Consider the following 18,380-nt stretch of genomic DNA (forward strand, 5'->3'; position numbering starts at 1 on the left):
ATATACCTTACCTAATAATATAATACACTCATATACAGTGTGTGTGTGTGTGTGTGTGTGTGTGTGTTCATGAGAGAGAAATGAGAGAGGAGTGAACGAGCAAGAGAGAGAGAGAGATACAGAGACAGAGGTCGAGAGAGACACAGAGAGATACTTTTCCCCCTCATCTGCTTAGGTCCTAAGTATTTTAGAGTAAGGATATTTTTCTTGTATTTGGGAATATTTTCACATATGTAATGAGATAATTTGGGGATGGGACCCATGAATAAAATCAGAGTCTTCAAGTTAACTTTATATAATATTTTTATAATTTTGTACATGAAGCAAAGTGTCATGGCATGAAATTTCCACTTGAAGAATTATGCTCCAATCAGTTTCATATTTTGGGGAATTTGTTGTTTCAGATTTTAGGACAATGGATTCATTTTAGTTCTTTTTGAATGTAACTGAAAAAAGTCCACTATACCTATGGCCAATGCCAACTTTAACAGCTCCAGCCTCCTAAGAGTCTGTTAGCAGCTTGACCTTGAGAACTCTCTGGAAACAGGACCCTCACTCAGGAGGGCAGCCCTTTTACTTAGTCTTTTCTCAGCTTACTGGGGGACCTTGGACAAGCAGTTTTCTTGTTCTGGGAATCAATTTTCATTATGACTGATATGAACATTTTGATATTATTTCAATAGCCTTGTCTAGTTTGAGAATTTTAGAGGTTCTAGATACAATCAAAATTTGAATTGTGGGGTTTCTCTGCATAGCTTTGGAGTCTGTCTTGGAACTCACTCTATAGACCAGGCTGGCTTTGAACTCACAGAGATCTGCCTGCCTCTCTGCCTCACTAGTGGTGGAATTAAAGGTGCACATCACTGCTTTCAGGTCATAAAATCTGCTTTTATTTTGGTGGGTTTAGTTATGTTATTTATTCTGTAGCAATCTTATGGATTCTCTCCCTGCCTTGTCTCTTTTTCTCTTTTCCCTCTGTGTATTATTCTGTCTTTCTTCAGAGCCCAGGTGGGAGTGCCGGTTCTTATTAATAGAAGAAAGATACAAATTTCACCCACCTATATACTTTTGAACTTTTCATAAAAGAAAATCTCAGAGCTTATTTGCTTAATTTTTGCTTTAGACCTGTAAGTGAGAGAATGTGTTTGTCTCAAAACAATTCTTGACAAGAAGCTGGTCCTATCAAATGGAAAACGTCTCCTTGCCTACTTTTTCGGGTAGCCTCATGGTAGCCTCCGAGGAGAGAATAATTTAATTGTGCAATTTACAAGGTCCCTGTCTGATTTAGGCTTGATCACAATGACACATATAAATATCTCTGTGGCAGGGCACTGGATTTACCAGTAATGGTTCTGATGTTGAGGATGTTCTGGTCTTGCTTGGTGGTGGCGAGGGTGAAGTCAAGTCCCTCCTTGACTGTAGCAGCTGGGCAGGGGCTGACCCAGGGACACCCAGGTGTCTCTGGGATCTTTCCTAGTCAATATCACTGTCACACTGTTCTCATTAGGCTGCGGCAGTGACAGGATTGCACCTCAACGTGTAGCAGCCGGAGGCCCTGCACATGCTGCTAAAACAGTCTCAGAATTGAGGTGAAAGGTTTAATTTTAGGCCTTCAGAAATCTAGGCTCCCTCCTCTCAGTCTGAGATGAAATGGTGGAGTAGATCTTTTCGTTACATGCTGGCTGTAAAGCTCTTGGCTGTACTTGTCATGATGTGGTAGAATGTTCGCAACAGGAGTCTCTCTTCGTAACTGACTTTGTATCATAAGAAGTCTTCCATCACTAGGTTATCTAATTTTAAATTTAACTCAGATTTGATAGTTCATTCTACTTTCCAATTGGAAACTTAGGGCTTATTTTGGAAAATAACCCTTCCATAAACCCTTCCTGATAAGGGCGTTCTTGTATCTTGACAGCCAACCATAACACTGAGGAGCTCAGCTCATATTAGAGCTCTCAGCAAGGTTACACACTTTTGTTTTTCATGGAGTATAAATATATTGACAATCAACACATTACAAATAATATAATGAAGCCAAAACAAAGTTTTCTAACAAAGTAGCCAGCTATCTAAATTATTCTCTTAAAAACAGGAACAGAAGATGGGAAGAGAAAGTTAGGGGAGCAAGGTAGAGAAGCCGAGGTAAGAGAGAATTGAGGGAGTATAAGACAAGAGAGGGGGAATTTGCATGGACCAACCTGAACCCTTCTCAGTTCCCCCCATCCTATATGTCCTTGGGGAAAGATGTCTTCTGTGTGTCTCTTCCCGGTTCTCAGTTTTCACAAACCCTTACCTGGACTTCGCTCTGCCCTTAGCTTCTGTGCTCTACAGTTCCCCTGCCCTGTGCTCTCATTGTTTCCATAGTTACTGCACATCATACTCCAACACTACCTACAGCCCCCAGTGCTCCCTGCACTGCCCTGTGTCCCCTACAGCCTGCGTGTTTGCCCCCTCTTCACTTTTCCTCCAAAGCAAACATACAAAAACACCAGCACAATAACAGTAACAAAACAAAACAAAACCCCACAATGACACCCAGAAGTGTCTGTTTTCTGGAAATTCTGGTTTCTTCTTCTGAGAGAAGAGGGTGGCCTTTATCCTTCTCACTTCCAGTGTTAGGCAACAAAACACAGCAGTTTAGAGGTCTTACCACCCTTGCACCGCGGCGGGGTGGGGGGGATAATGGTGGTGCAGGGTCACAACCACCTGTCACTTTCCCTCCAGTGTATCCGACTCTGCAGCACTCTAAGCAGCTGCTTGCTGAAAAGTCTATTGTATCACCTACAAAGCATCTTCATTAACAGAGAGCTAACTGTACTCTGCAAGGGTGCTCCACACACCAACCTCAGATCTACCTGTGGCAACAGACCTCTGGTACAGGCCCCCATAATTCCTGCTTCCTTGCATCCCCATTCTATGTAATTTGGCTTTTCTTGTGGGGGCTGGACTTAGAGTGTCACTTTTAATGAACAAAATATAACAAATATGAAGTGATGTCACTTCTGATGCCAGGTTACGAAGGGCTGGGACTGCTGTCTTCCTGGCATTCACTGCTCTCTGTCTTGCTTACTAATATGAAGAAACCTGGTGTGCTGTGAGCTGCCTTATGGGGAGCTCATGTGGCAAGGACCTAGCGGTGGCTGCCAGCCAACAGCGAGCAAGGATTCCTGATCAACAGAAACTGTGAGACACAAAAACTGTTAAAGCCGTTTGTTTGGAGGCAATTTGTTACACAGCGGTAGGTAATGCCAAGTGAACTCCTCTTTTAACAGGCACACTCTCTCTGTTTCTGATTTAAAAATGAGTTCATGATTTGATTGTCTTTAGTTACACTGTACAACTAGAAATTCATGTTTTAGTAAGACCTTTTGAGCTGTTCTGGAAGGGGAAGCTGTGTCTTACAAGCCTGGTAACCCACAGGGAATTTCTTTTCTTCCCATGCTCTCTGAACCAGCATGATCTTTCCCCACAGCCTCTCCAAACTCCCACCACACCCCAATCTGACCTACACGGTTTAACGGCAGGCTGTTAATTTTCCTGCATTATTGCACATCTGTCAGGGAGGATTGGGATGCCTGATGCTGTAGTGGCTATGGCTTCATTTGGGTCCCTGAGCCAAACAGTAACCACGAATCATTTGATTCTTAACCTTGGAAAGATTCAAATAGTTTAAGTGGACTTAATATTGAGTTCCTGATCATTTATGCACTGTATTTGGCATCAATACCTAGCCAGACAATAGAAAACAACAACAAAGTTCTGCCACTGGAAGTCTCACTTCTGAATTTTACAATTATCACAAAAAGTCTTTGTTATAAATTTAAACTTGCGTGGACTGCAGATTGTTTCCTAGATAATATGAGCTATAACTCTCACTTGTCTTCCTTTTGTTTGCCATCATCCTAACGTTTTCTAACTCAGATCTCAGAGACTCATGTTTAAAATCCGATGAGTAATTTAAAAACAATATAAGTTTAAATAAAATTTAAACTCAAAGAGCTGAAATGGAAGTCGCATCAAGACTCGAGGTACATGTAGCAGTCTCCACGAAGTGATTTAAAAATGTGTATATGCTAAGCTTCCTTTAGTGTCACCTAGGCTTAGTGGGGACGATGGTTTGACTAGGTGATGGTGACAGGGCTGGCGGTGGTGGTGACAGTGGTTGTGGTAGATGTGGTAGGGGTGACAGTAATGATGCCGGAGGCGACAATGTGTCTATTTGAATCTTTTCACAGTCAATATTCAAACAACTTCTGATTATCTATTACATGCTCAGGGACCCCCAAATAGCCGTAACTTCTAGACCAGAGGACACTCCACTTCAGCACAACAGACTTAAGACAGGAGACAAAATGAAGGAAAATAACCAAATAACATCTGAATTCTGTGACCCAAATTCGTCTAGGAACTGGAGAGGTGCCCGAGGAGATGAGAAGACTAACTAGCCTGCTGAGAAATGATCTAGAAGGAATGACATGCTCCAGGACACGCGTGAGGCACGTGAGATTTCTCAGGTGATGTGTAAGAATATGCTTTTGGATACTTGGAGGAAGGCAGGTGAAAACTGAAAACACCACACGGTGGCACAGAGCTGTGTTGTCTCTTATGTCTTTTCCCAGGCTAAGCCAGGCCAGTGGAAAGGACTGGGCTGAGGGAGGACCAGAAGGTGGCCCTGTGCCTTTAAGTACATTAGCATTGCTAAGGAAGGACATGTAACCAGTATTTCACTGGGACCACACATTGCCATGCTTGCTTCATTAGTATGAGTATGACTTGGTGATGTGATTAATTCTCAAGTTTCAATGAAACACAAGTTTCTTACTTTCTTAACAATGTACATTCAATGCGGCTATTTCTGGTGGGTAAGCAGCATTCTTCAACATGGAGACATGAAACCCAGGGTTTTATCCCCTTCAGTTGATATTTTAACTTTCTATCACTATAACAGATATTTAAAGTTTTTTAATTAGTGAAATTTGTTCTTTGACAATTTCATTCATGTGTATAATACATTCTGATTGATCTAACCCTCTGATATCCCTTCCTCTCCTGTCCATATCCCCCTATCCACTAGTGTCTTTCCCATAAACATGTCTTTTTGGTTTGTTTGTATCATTCTGGGGTTGACTAATGTCTTCTGTGCAATCTTGGGATTGGAACTTTCTACTGAAGTCTGGGGGTATATCCTTTGGTACACAGCTGAGGACAGTGGCTTTCCCTTTGCAGGGTTCATCAGTAGCCTGTGGCTTAGCAGTAAAAGGTAGGGGATCATCATCCATGACTGACTGTTGAGAGGCTCTGGCCTGCGCAGGGCCTGTGCAAGTAATCACAGTTGCTGTGAGTTTGCAATTGCATCACTTATGCTGTGTTTAGAGGATGGGATTTTGCTGCCTTTTCCCCCACCTTTTGGTTACCTACATTCTTCTGGTCATCTTCTTTCTACCTTCCTACATTTTTTTTTTTAATTTCCCATTTATCAGTGTTTGCCTAAGGATTGAAATAATGATGTAAATGACATGTTTAAGGCTAAGCCCTCATCTGCCACTTATTCACAGCATCTTGGGCCAACCAAAAGTTTAACATTTCTCATTGAACATTTAACATTTCTCTTAACATTTCCCATTTCTCATTGAAAACAGAGGCTTCTCTCTATGGGTTAAGAGATGTCTTTATATAAAGATATAAACATAAAATTTATAAGTAGGATCAACTTTATGTCTCTTTGGTGAGATGTCAATAGTAATTTCCCTCAAAGTGACTGACTTTCCGAGGCATGGGTTTTTGACCGGTCTTAGAAAACAAGGTATGGGATCAAATTCATTCAGAGAGCAGTTGGTTGAGTGCATAACAGTCACGCCAATACTACACAAGTGGGCCTATCTTGCCAGGCATGTTATAGTGCACAGAGTTTACTTCTGGGTAGGACCACTGTTGCCTCTTCTTCCCCTGCAGCCTGCACAACACCTCCTAACACTTTGAAAGCTAGACAGCAAGAGAGGATGCTTCTAGCTGAATATCAGATTGATTCCTCTCTATCTTAAAACCATGGTGTGCAGAAATGGGATTTTATCATCTAGTTTTGGTGGGAAACCAAACAGAAAGGCAAATCTGTTGTTGTTTGGGGGACTTCTGAGATCTCCCTGACAAGTAATTCCTATGGAGGTAGCCCATACCTGGCACTGAGGTTCTTACTTAGGTCCTTGTTGCTTCTAGGAACAGAATTATCTAGCCAGATTGGGAATCCTCCTTCCAACTCTTTAATATTTTTTAATTGGGTTAGAAGACAATAGTTTTCCATATGATATTTCTCCTTTCCCATGCCCTCTTCTTTCTTATCCCCACAAACCTCTCCCTGTTTAACCCTTCATATTCATAGTACTCATCCTTTATATTTCCATTTTACCTATGTTTTATTATCAGCCATTTCTTAAAACTCCTGTCTCTACTCGCTTCTCTCTAGTTACATGGTTTTATAGGTATTGTAAGTTAAATACACAAAAGAATTGAGACTATGATTCATGTATGAGAGAGAATATTGGTATCTAGGTTATCACACTCAGAATACTACTTTGTAGCTTTATCCATTTCTTTGCCAATTTCATTTTTCTTCATTGCTGATACAGTTTATTTGGTGTATATACCACATTTTCATTACTCATTCATCAGTTGCTGGACATCTAGGCTGACTCCATTACCTCGCTGTTGTGAATAGAGTAGCAATTAACATGGATGTGCAATTATCTCTGCAGTAGGATGCAGATCCCTTTGGGTATCTGCCCAGAAATGGTATAGCTGGGTCACATCATAGTTTTATTTCTATCTTTTAAGAAATTATTGATTTTTATTTGTGGTGTGTGTGTTGTGTATTTGTGTGAGTGTGTGCTGATGTCTGCAGAGGCCTGAAGAGGACATTGGATCCCCTAGAGCTGGAGCTATAGGTGATTATGATCTTCCTAACAAGTGTACTAGGCAATGAACTTAGGAGAAGGAAGTGCACTTAACCACTGAAGCCCCTCTCTAGCACTTGTCTTCAGTTTCTTTGAGAATCCAGTCCTGGGTATCTAGTTCCTAAGGTTTGCCGCCTGGGGAAATGCACTGACTGCTGACTGTATACAGGAGAAGGATTTCCCAACTGCCCTGGATTTCAAATTGTAATGAGCATCATCAACTCACTGTGTATTTGAAAAATTGCAGATTCCTAAGACTTCTATGAGCAAGTCTCCTTCAGACAACTTTACAATCCAGCCTATGAACTTGTGTTTTATGACTGGTGTCCGAGCAACCCTGAGTGCAAGTGGGTGGTTGGGTTACTCATGAAGAGATAGTGTCTTGATGGCAGTGTGCTTTAGGAAGTTTGCCTGAGACAACTCTACAGACTGGTCAGTACTTACCTGCCCACCAACTGCCAACACATGATCCATCTCCTGCAAAGGGAGTTTACCTGACCTTTGGAGTCTACTTTGCCACATGTGTGACGACAGACTCAATATTGGAGAGCTTACATCCTAATCAACAATAACTAATATGGATCCTCTACTGCCTTCAACCGTCCATTGGAGCAGCTCTGGTGCAGATATTTCACACTGGTTTGCAGAATTCTCCACTGGGAGAAGACAGATAACAGATTCTAGGTGCCTGTAGTGGTGCCTGGCTTCAGAACACACTCCTTTTGATTCACTTCTCTTCCTGATGGCTGGGATTCCATCCTCCTCCTAATTAAATCATCTGCCCTGAAATCTTTGTCTTAGGTTGTGTTTCTGGGAACAAATGCAGATAACAGAGAAGCACATATGCCTTACTATATGCACCCTCTCTGGGAATTTTCCCTGTGGTTCCATGTGGTGGTTTGAATGAGAATGCTCCCCCGCCCCCCGTATGCTCATATATTGGAATATTTGCTCTCTAGTTGATCAAATGCTTTAGGAAGGAGTAGAAGTTATGACATTGTTGAAGGAGGTATGTAACTTGAGGTGGGGTTTGAGGTTTCAGAAGCCCAACCAGGCCCAATCTCTCTCTGCCTCCAGCTGTGGACGAGAATGAAAGCCCTTCTCTGTGCCATGCCTGCCTGCCTGGCTGCCTGCTGTCATGCTTCCTGACATGATGATCATGGACTAACCCTCTGAAACTGTAGGCACGCCATGGGTTAAACGCTTTCTTTTATAAGTTGTGTTGGCTCTGGTGTCTCTTGACACTTCATTCTGCAGTTCTGCACCAACTGTTGGGGTAAGGAACATGTTGCTCTCACCATCCTCATTGACTCTGTGCAACTCAGTCTAATATGTCTGATCTTGAGTCCAGCAGCCAGAGCTTTAATAAACTGAGCAACACCCATATGATACACTCACGGACACTTTCAGATCTCTAACAGAGAAACTACTGTCATTGTTTCCAAAATGTGGGTAGCAATTCCTCCTGGGTGAGTGGTATGATTTAATGATTTAACGATTGCCCCACACTAGAAATTCCAGCATAACATGTGGACTACATCTCTCAGCTTGAGTTAAATGGCCCCCAAACATATGGTATTGTATTTTTTTTTGCATTTTCCAACACATGGACAGTTTCTCACATTTTAAATCAACAGAAAATGAGAAGATTATATTCAAATCTTCTAGGAGGATTAACTACCAGGAAATGTGTTTGATTTACATAAATATTTGTGGTGGATAGATGATGAGGTCAGACACTTTGCTAAGACATATTTCATACCTAAGAAAATGGGATTCCAAGAAGAGTCAAGATGGATGATTCTGGAATCACAGGCTTGTCAGGGCTGGACCGCCTGAGCTTCAGCCATCTCTCTTGACTTAGACTGTAGCAAAGAGAAAGCGGAAGATGGGATGGGGGCTAGACAGAGCAGGTTTAGACAAGAGGTGGCTTTTCTGTCTGAATGCTGCTGACAAGGGACCATCTCCACAGCAGACAAGCTTTCTCCCGTTGTGATATTAGAATCTGTTGTTCAGGGGCCTCCAGGTAAAGCCATTGGAAATACTTGTCTGTAGAAAGGTCCTATTCCCTATTGGCCAGCTTCAGGTGGGGGCTGAGGGATGCTGGTTCCATACTGTGTTTCCAGCAAAGGGTGATGCAAAGTTGAACACCAGAACACTGATCCTAAGGGAGATCAGGCCCACTTATTTCTCAGAGGGCTGCATCAGAAAGGGCAGCAACATGCCTGGAAGACAGTTGTTCTCTGCAGGTGAGGATCAATAGGAAAAGGAGAAAAGCAGCTCATTAGCCCCTTCTCTCTCCAGAAGCTCACTGCCTTGTCAAACTTCCAAAGCCACAGCCAGCTGTGTTTTCCTCATTATGGAAATGGGCCCACTAGAGCACTGCCCTCTTGGCTCAGGCTAGGCATTAACACTGCAGGGACTCTGACTGGCCTGGACCCTGAAGACCAGAATGTGGTCAGCAGCCCTGTTTGTCAGAGTGTTTTCAGCCTTGACCTGTCTTCTGCCTCCTTTATGTTCCTCTTTCACCGAAATGTACCAAGACACACATATAAAGAGCCTAGGGAGGGTTTTAAGGGTCTGTACACTTCCTAGGAAAGCTCTGCTCAGACAGAAATCACCAGTCTAGGGGATCCTGGACCCCAGATTGTTGTCCTGTATGAGCTGGCTGCCTGGATAGAAACCACGCTGCCAAAATTATCTCCCTCCCTCCAGGGGGAGGAGGGAGCAATTTAAGTTCCCAAGGAAACTCCTCAACTCCACAGCAGAGCTGCAACCATTGAGCCTACTGAGTACCATTTCTGCATCATTTCTGATTGCTTTTCACCTTAAAAGGATGTGCGGTACCGGCTTGTCCCTCCAAATCCTCCTCCTTCCCCCCGGTTTTATAAGCAAGGAATTTCTCCTGTGAAGACAAGAGATGGAATGAATGAATAAGGAGGAGGACCCCCATCTCCAAATCTGTTGACTCTGCTAAGAGGGCCTGGCTAGCTTTAGGAAACTAGAGAGGAGAATATGGTCTTCTCATTGGAAACTTCATAAACTTCATGCCTTAATGCCAGCCTCGGGAAAAGCCCGAGAGTCGGGGAAGAAAAATCATCTATGGGGCTTTCAACTCCGATTTCCAGGGCTAGAACTTCCCAGGAATATCTATACACCCAGGTTTCTTTCTTTCTCTGTAGAACTGGATCAATAATTTTGATCATTTTAGAGTTAATTAGAAAGTTAAAGAAACGTGAACAGGATAAGGTTCATAAACTGAAATTCAGGCACGTGACCTGTGTTGAAGTTTATAAAGTCCATGATGCTTATGAAGTTGAAAAAAATCTCTGTAGCTTACTGGGTCTGACCCCCCCCCCCCCGCCCTTCTCACTGCTTTCACACCCCCCTCCCGCCAGTCCCCAGCTCCCTCCTACTCCTCTCTCCTGGGCTCTGGTCTTGGGCTGCAGTTGCGCGCGGCCACCTCTAGATGGAACTTTCTCACCAACCCACAGCCAGGCAGGCCAGAGCACCCCTGGTGGAGAATAGTGCGGTGAGGGGGTTCCCTCCTTCTCTCCTTTTCTACGCTGAGTGGAGGTACCTGGGCCATAGCCAGCAGGAAGGGGCACGGGACTGTGCGCACGGAGCCCAGCGGGTTCCCGGCCACTGGATGAGAGGGAATCCTGAGGTTTCCCAGTGAGCGAGCTCCTCAGGAGTTCCTTGATCTGGGCTCCTCCAATCCTCTCGACAAAATAACAGTCGCCTTGGCTGCCTAGTCCGTACAGAGCCCTCAGTGGGACTGTGTTCTGTCCCACCTTCAGCTTCAGGGGCGCGATAGAAGGCGTCCCCTGGCACCTTCCGGTGTCTGAGCCACGGGACAATACCAAGGACCAAACAGTTGCTAGCGGGAGGCAAACTTTGTATGGAAGTGCGTTGCGGGCTCTACTTTGAACACCACTGGAAAGAAAACAAGTGTAGGACACTTGTCAAATCTGTCATATCTTCTTCACGGTCACCCACCTTGGAGCTAGGTTCATTGGGAGGGAAGGGGTCCCGGGTTCGCCAGATCGGTCCCCCTTGCTTCAGGTCGGCATCGAGAGGCGCTTTCCCACATGGGTCCCGAGCTCAGTGAGCGCTGTGGCCACGGGTTCTCGTACCTCCCCCAGTCATCCTCTTTTCTCCCTGTCTTCGAATCCTCCCTTCTTTGTCCGGGCGGGGCAGGTGGGGTGATATTTAAACAACAGCAGCAGCAACAACAACAAAAACAAAAACCAGAACTCTGTTATTTCTGGTCCCCCAGTTGATTAGGACTTGAACGCTGAAGGGGTCCTACCACTGGGGTGTCCCACTCCCTACCCACGCCCGGGCCTCTGCCCCTCGGGGATCCTCCTCCCGCTTCTAGGGGTGACTGGTTGGCGCGAAGCGATTGGCGATCCTGGGCGCGATCCCCGGCGCGGATCCACGCGCCGCGTGGGGTGAATGGTCGCGGGAGGAGGATCGGGAGGCGCAGGGAGCAGACCAATCGCGGCCGCCGGTGGGAGTATTTGTTATTCACATGGAAGAGACTCTCCGGTGGCTTGGCCAGCTCAACCCCCTCAGTCCGGAGATCAGCCACAAGTGCGGTCGCGGTGCTCGCCTTGCGCGGTGGCGACGGCGGCGGCGGCGCTGACATGGAGCTGCGGGCTCCCAGCGGGCTTCCTCACCTCGCCCTCTGCGGGGAGCAGGGTAAGACTCCCCGTTGAGCAGCAGGCAGAAAAGGAAAGCAATAGCAAAAAAGCCCCCGCCTTTCAACTCTCCCCCCAACCCCAAATGACTGCAAAAGTAGGACCTCCCCCGATTTTATTGTCATTTCCATTTTCTCCCCCCCCCCAACGGTGCAGCTGATAGCCAGGTGTATGCTTCCTTCTCAGATTACTTTAATGATCTGTCTTTTTTTTTTTCTGGGCACAAGTAGATGGCTTTGCACGCCGGAGTCTGGGAAAGAACTGGCGGGCGGAGAAACGCTGATGGGGAGAGTGGGAGAGTGGGCACCAGGGGGCGAGGGGCTGGCCGGGCATTGGAGCTTGATTGGGTGTCTGTTGATTTTACGTTGCAAATAACAAGGCGGCCACCCCTCTTGTCTTCCCATGATTACATTCCAGTGAAGAGGTGCGGAAGAGAGGGAGCTTAGCTTGGAATTCCCAAGACTTGGAGATGTGATCCCCCAAAAGTTTAGACGGTGAATGGGAGATTGAAGGGTGACTGGAGTGGACAGGCGCTCCTAGGATGCTCTAGCCTGGCGTGCGAAGGGGTGGCAGGGTTTTAAAATCTCTCTGCCTCCTGGGATTGCTTGGCCTGAGTGACCTCCTGGACCTGCCCTGGCGGAATCTGGACTTGCCCGGCCGAGATGCCCAGGTACCTTGATTATACGAATCTAAAGCGAGGGATTTCCGAAGTTAGCGGCTTCCGGGATGAGTTGGGGTAACCCCCGCCTTCCTGAGCTCCGGCTAGATGGATGTCTAACAGGGATGTGGGGAAGACTGGGGAGGGAGGAGGGTGTCGCAGGAAAAGCCTGATAGTGTAGGGGGTCCTTGAGTCCTGTATCCCTGCGTAGCACATACACTCTGCCTTGAGTTTTTGGTCCCCCAGTTAGCTCGGCGAGGTTGGGATTTCCTTGCCCCCTCCCCCCAGCTCCGGGGAAAACGCTGGAGTTCCGAGTCCTGTTGGGGGTGGGGGATCTAGATTCAAGGATCTAGAGTTTCCGAAGCCAAGGCAGACGCTCCCTGCAGCTCCTCCGCAGCACCCACGGTCAGAGTGGCCCCAGTGTCAGGCGGACCTGAGAGGGTGTGGGCGTCTGCAGCCAGCAGGTGTGGCGGGGGCGGAGGCGCTCTCGGACCGGTGCGCTCAGGAGACTGGATCCGAGGGCGCGCGGGGGTGTTGGTGGCGGGGGCTGGGGCGGTGCCTGGGTGCGTGGAAAAAGCTAGAGTAACCAGGTCCTTCCTAGCGGCCCTACACTCTACTCTGTGTTGGGCTTACACGGTCTAAGGAACTGGGAGGAAAAGGAAGATGCGGCGGGGAGGGCTCCCCGGGTGGGGTGAGTGGCTGCTGCCTGAGATTTAGAGGGAGACCTCTCATCCACGAGGCCGGAGTGAACCCATCTACTCAAAGGGGTCCCTTGAGGTTCATACAGTTGGTGAAAAATATAACAGAATCATATCCCCACCAGCGCCCCCTCCCTCGATTGTCTGACACGCTTCTTTGGTGCAAATGAAATGCAGAGGCGCGTGCGAGTCACCCGTTGCGCAAGAAAGCACCTCAGAGCTTCCCTGAGGAATAGCTTCTAGTCTAAATTGGGGAGTCTGGCTTCAAAGAAAGTCTGTGTGCCCAGGATAGCGGTAGTGTGGTAGTGTATGAATTGCAGAAGACCAAGCGCCCCTCCACCGGCCCCCAGGAGTTTCACCCCTGGAGGGAATACCTTTTTTGTCAATCGGGGGTGATCTTTTCCCAAAGACACGACACTGTGGGAATCTCGTGAACACCGGAGAATACACTAGGATCTTGGCCATTAATTCTCCCACTGAAAGAACTGAAGACAGGGTTTGCGGTGGAGGTATTTGCAAGACAAATTACTATCAGGGCAAATGCATTCCGACGATAGCTTCTGTTTTGCTTGAAAGAAAAATGAAAAGAGAGAAGGAGCCACCAGCAGGTAGATCTTGGATAAACAGCTTGACTGTAATTTCCATTTTTCGTTATGAAACTGTTTGCCAATAATTGCAAATGGCTACAGGAACCACTCGAGTTTATCTTAGTCACTTGCTTGTGAATAGTATCTGGAAAGATCTCGAAAGGAGACAAAAAACTGTATAAAATGCATTCTCCCGCTCTTGCAAATATATGGCCTGACAATTGCGAAAAGAGCCCCCACTCGCCAGGGAAACGGTTCTCTAATGCAGTTTTCCTATCTCAGCGTCAACTCCAGGTTGTACTACACCTGAGATAAAGAGAATATCTGCTCTTAAATAGGGATGTGGAAACAATTTAGGAAAGAAAGCTTCTAGAAGACATTTTCTCAGAAGAAAGAAGATTCTGAGAACACCACTGAATACTGTTGTAGAGGTTCAAGTCATTCTATTTGGTTAGTGCTGGATATCTCTGCCCTGTTTGCCCCCCTCCCCACTCTAAGTTATGGCTGATTGAATAGTTCTAGCCATTCAGATTCAAAAGGAAGAGGGAAAAGGATGATCCCAGATGAGCTGAACTGGAAGAGTGCAGAAGAAAGTTTGAGGTCTGGAGTGATGTGCTCTTTTCAGACTTGACTGGGCAGGTTGAAGCTGCTTCGGGGCTTGTTTAATTGGTATTTATGCAACAAACGGGCCAGCTGACATTCACGTTGGCAGTATCAAGTGCCAATCTTTGTGTAAGAATGTTCCATTGTCTTTAGGGCATGGCACACTGAATACTGCACACACATACTTGTGCAATGATAGTTTCCCTTCTAAGTTTCTTTCCCACTGTCTCCTCCCAGTGGGGAACATCAAGAAGACCCTGCTTTAGTCAGTGAGTGCTATTGCTCTGTCTCAGTATCTTAGAAGAAGATGCTGCATAGATTTATCTTTTGCTTAGCTTTATAGCAAAAATCTGACCACATCTCAGTGCCTGTTGAATAGGCCTGATTTGAAAGGTCCAGGAAGTTGTTTCTGTTTTCAGGATAGAAGGTTGTGTGCTACCGGACTCTCATCCTGGGTTTGCCTAGTAGGAGTGGTCACTCCGTGTTATGCTAGGAGAGGTTGTGAGCCTGGCAGTCAGCTGTATATTTATCTTTTTTTTTTTTCCATTTCAAGGGAGCTATTTTTTGCTGTTAGAAATTTAGGTTTCTCTTCCTTCTTTCCTTCCTTCCTCCCTCCCTCCCTCCCTCCCTCCCTCCCTCCCTCCCTCCCTCCCTCCTTCCTTTCTTCCTTCCTTCCTTCCTTTCTTCCTCTTTCCCTTTTTGTCCTTCTTCTTCCCTTCCCTTCCCCTTCCCTCCCTTCCTTCCTCCTACCCTCCCTTTCTTCCCTTCCCTTCCACTTATGTTTTCTTTAATTTTAAGTTCTTGGTGCTTTGGCAAGTTAGAGCAGACTCATCCACTGAATGGAAGAACCTTGAGCATAGCGTTATCTCATCTGGGCCCTATCACTGTTGGGCTGATTTGGGGACACTGAGGAAAGAAGGTGCCTGCAACAGTTCCTTTCTCTGTTTGGTTGTACCCTGGTCTACTAGTGGTGGTAAGATATTATGGCTTTTCTTAGGAATCATTTAAAAAACACAGATGTTCCAGTTGGAGGGAGATCATCAGGGCTTTACACCTGCTGATGAATGTACTTACTCTCTCGGGAGAAACAAGGCCGAGAGAAGGATGGTCTTGAGGTCCTTGACCACAGGACACATCAGTCCTTTGGGTAGAAGGGGCAGGGAATAGATAAGGAGAGATGGGAAGATGTAGGAAAAGCCCCAGAGGAGTTTTCTAGAGGTTATTGAACACATGCATTGCTAATTCACTACTTTTCCAGGCAAGAGAGAATGCATTAAGATACAAATCTGCTGGCTGGGTTTTCCAGTGGTAATAACCCTCAGTGCTAAAAGTGTTATATTTTGCTCACTGCTTAAAAAGTTTTCCTGTTTTCACTACAGAAGAATGTCTTGCATGTTAAGAATGACCCCTTGGGTGCTTTGAATGCCTGTGTCCTTCAGGTCAGATATCGTTCTTCTAAGAACTACCCCTCGGGCCTTCCAGTTTTCCTTCGAGTTATTTATTTATTGGTCTGAGCTTTCTAAAGTTGATTCTTGGCCACATGCCTGTTGCTAAGGTCTGACGCTCCATGCTGGTCATGGAAAAGTGTTTTTCTCAGATTTAAGTATGATCTATGAGCAAAATAGTTTAGTTCTGGGTCTGGTTATTAAGCCAATACTATTCTTTTGCCTTTTCATATCACTTGATAATCTAACAAGTCTTTCAGTGTACATTATGACATTTGATGTCACAGCTCAGCAGGTGGGCAGAAAGCAGACTAAGTAACTTACCCAAAGATTAGACTCAGGCTTCCCGAAACCCTAGGCATCCTGCTAACACCTTACACAGTCAGGTCAGAGTCTCACGCCCAGAAGCTTTGGGGTAGGGCACAGACTGTAACTACAGCATTAATGTGAACTTTGGCCTGAGATTTCATACAGTCACATAACCTATCTGCTCTTGGGTTCTCAGGCCCAGATGCAGGCTGTGATGTCAACCTTATAGGTGAATTTTAGGAGGAAATGAGATCATACATGTGAGGTTGCACTGTGAGCATTCAGCAAGCTGGCTTCAGTCTCTTCCCCTCTTCTAACCTGATACGTACCATAAATGTGCTCTTTTTGTGCAATGGCTGTGTTATCTACAAAGAAGGATGTAAACTAAAGGAAACCTGTGGTGAATTCTTTTGTTATGCAAATAACAACAGTTTAATTTATCTATTTAGTAGTTGAGGGTCTTCTGGATCTGGTTTTCTTAATATCTGCCCTGCTTGCATAAATGAGCTTTTAGAACCTTCTCTCTCTGACTGGAGGTGGTGTGCGGGTTACTTGCTTGCAAACAAAACCAATTATCATGCTCAGCTGACAAAGCCTCCATCTCCTGCTTGAGAATAATCCCACAGTCCCTTATTACTGAGTCACAGAGTCTTAGAAGAGGAAGCTGGCGGACACCTTTGAGCTGGTGGGGTCACAGCACCTCTTCACAGATGAGCGAGGGGAAGCACACTGAGATGAGGTGACCTGTTCAGTGTCCCCAACTAATGGCTGACTGCCAGACCAGGATCCAATTCCAGGCCTCTGTTGCCAGGGAGGCCTCCTTCTGTCCCCACTAAGGATTGACACAGGCAGCAGTCTGAGACATCGACAAAATCGCATGCATTTCCAAACAATCTGAAGAACTACAAGTGTGGGAAATGCCTGGGTTTGCAGCCACAGGAGCTGATGGCAGTGTTTCCCCAGGATAGCCCTTTGTGTTAAAGAGCCAGACAGTATGGGAATGCTGCTTTTGTGAGAAAAGCTTTTTATTTCTTGGCTAATGACACACACACACACACACACACACACACACACACACACACACGAATCATATTTCGTCAGTTCTCCACACTGGAGGAAGGTATGAGGGGGGATCTTGATAGATCCCCTTTGTGCTGATGGTCTTGTTCCATTGGCAGCCGCTGGCTAGGAAAACAGATTTAAAGTTTGCAAGCCTGAATATTTTTTCAGTCCTTTGAGGGATCCAGAAATATCCCTATCCCTTCTGGAGATGTCCCACAGCTGTCCTTTTCTAATTTGCACATTATTGTTTCTTGAGCTAACCATTGGAAAATACATACATTTATGAAAGATTTCCCTGGGGTGGTGGGGCCCTTACACTGAACCGTCACGTCACCACCTTTCTCTGCACTGCTGGGGCCGTCTCAAAGAACAGGGTCCCTCTTAGGGATCTGATGACTTTGGGGTGTTGTTGTTTACTCTTCCAAGGATTAGGTCTGAACTTATTTGTGCTTCTCCCCCACCCCACTTAAATGGAATTAATAATAAGCAGCATTTAGAAATCCTTTGAGATACAGTTATGAGGTTGGAGACTTTGATATAAGGAACACACAAAGAAAGTCAAATGTGGGCCAGCGGCACAGGCCTAAAATCCAGCCAGGGAATTTGCTTGTGAAGACATAGAGGTCTGTGGGAAGTCAGTGTCGGTGGTACAGCGCTTAGAAGGGGCAGGGGAGGGTGAGATGGAAGACGGCCTGGTTAAGCTTCATGTGCTAGCCACCATTGTGTGACAGGAGCTCCCTGGCCTCAGAACAGGACTCTCACCTTCGTGAAGGAGTCTGTCTGTACAGGAAAGCTTTCAGCCAAGCCCAGGGCATGGTCAGTTTGGAAGAAAAGCTATTTTACTTTAAATCAAACACAACACATGAAGAGAAGCTGTTTGGATCTGCAGCTCAGAAAGGTCATTATTTCTTTAAAAATATTGATTCCAACAGTGTTTGGATTAAAGCCCACAAGAATTCTAAGAGAGCCGGATTAAGCAGTATAAGATTATGCCGTGAATCATAGCGTTTGTACTTATTTGGTCTTCCATAGACTTTCACATTATTTTTCCTTAGAATTTAATAGAGAAGCCGAACCTATCAGGCAGGTCTGTGATTTTTATGGCAATGTATCAGACTCTGAAACAACTGCAATATTTAAATATTTTATACATGGCTCTGATTTTACTTTTCTAGTGTCGAACAGAAAATCCAGTAAACACTGCACCAACTGGGTGAGCAGTCAAAAAGTCGCTCTGCTTTGGGTAGAAGAAGAACGACGGACCAGATTGATGCCTGTTTACTGAGCTTGCACCCTGGGCCAGATCCAGTTTTGTAGCGTGTGCCTCTTGGCAGGCTCTATCTCCCCTTACAGATAAGAAAACCAAGG

General features: G+C 45.7%; 1 protein-coding gene across 3 annotated transcripts in view; it reads left to right on the forward strand.

Moving 5' to 3' along the window:
- The first annotated feature begins 11,493 nt into the window (after positions 1–11,493).
- Grm8 (glutamate metabotropic receptor 8) overlaps positions 11,494–18,380 on the forward strand; it is an 818,705-nt gene continuing 811,818 nt past the window's right edge. For 2 of the 3 annotated variants that reach the window (XM_057770162.1, XM_057770181.1), the window contains exon 1: positions 11,494–11,651. The gene's annotated coding sequence lies outside the window, so the exon portion shown is untranslated. Of the gene's footprint in view, positions 11,652–12,213; positions 12,321–18,380 lie in introns of those variants that run through there. The other variant, XM_057770171.1, reaches the window with a different exon arrangement.

Source organism: Chionomys nivalis, chromosome 1, assembly GCF_950005125.1.
Source record: "Chionomys nivalis chromosome 1, mChiNiv1.1, whole genome shotgun sequence".
Taxonomy (NCBI): domain Eukaryota; kingdom Metazoa; phylum Chordata; class Mammalia; order Rodentia; family Cricetidae; genus Chionomys; species Chionomys nivalis.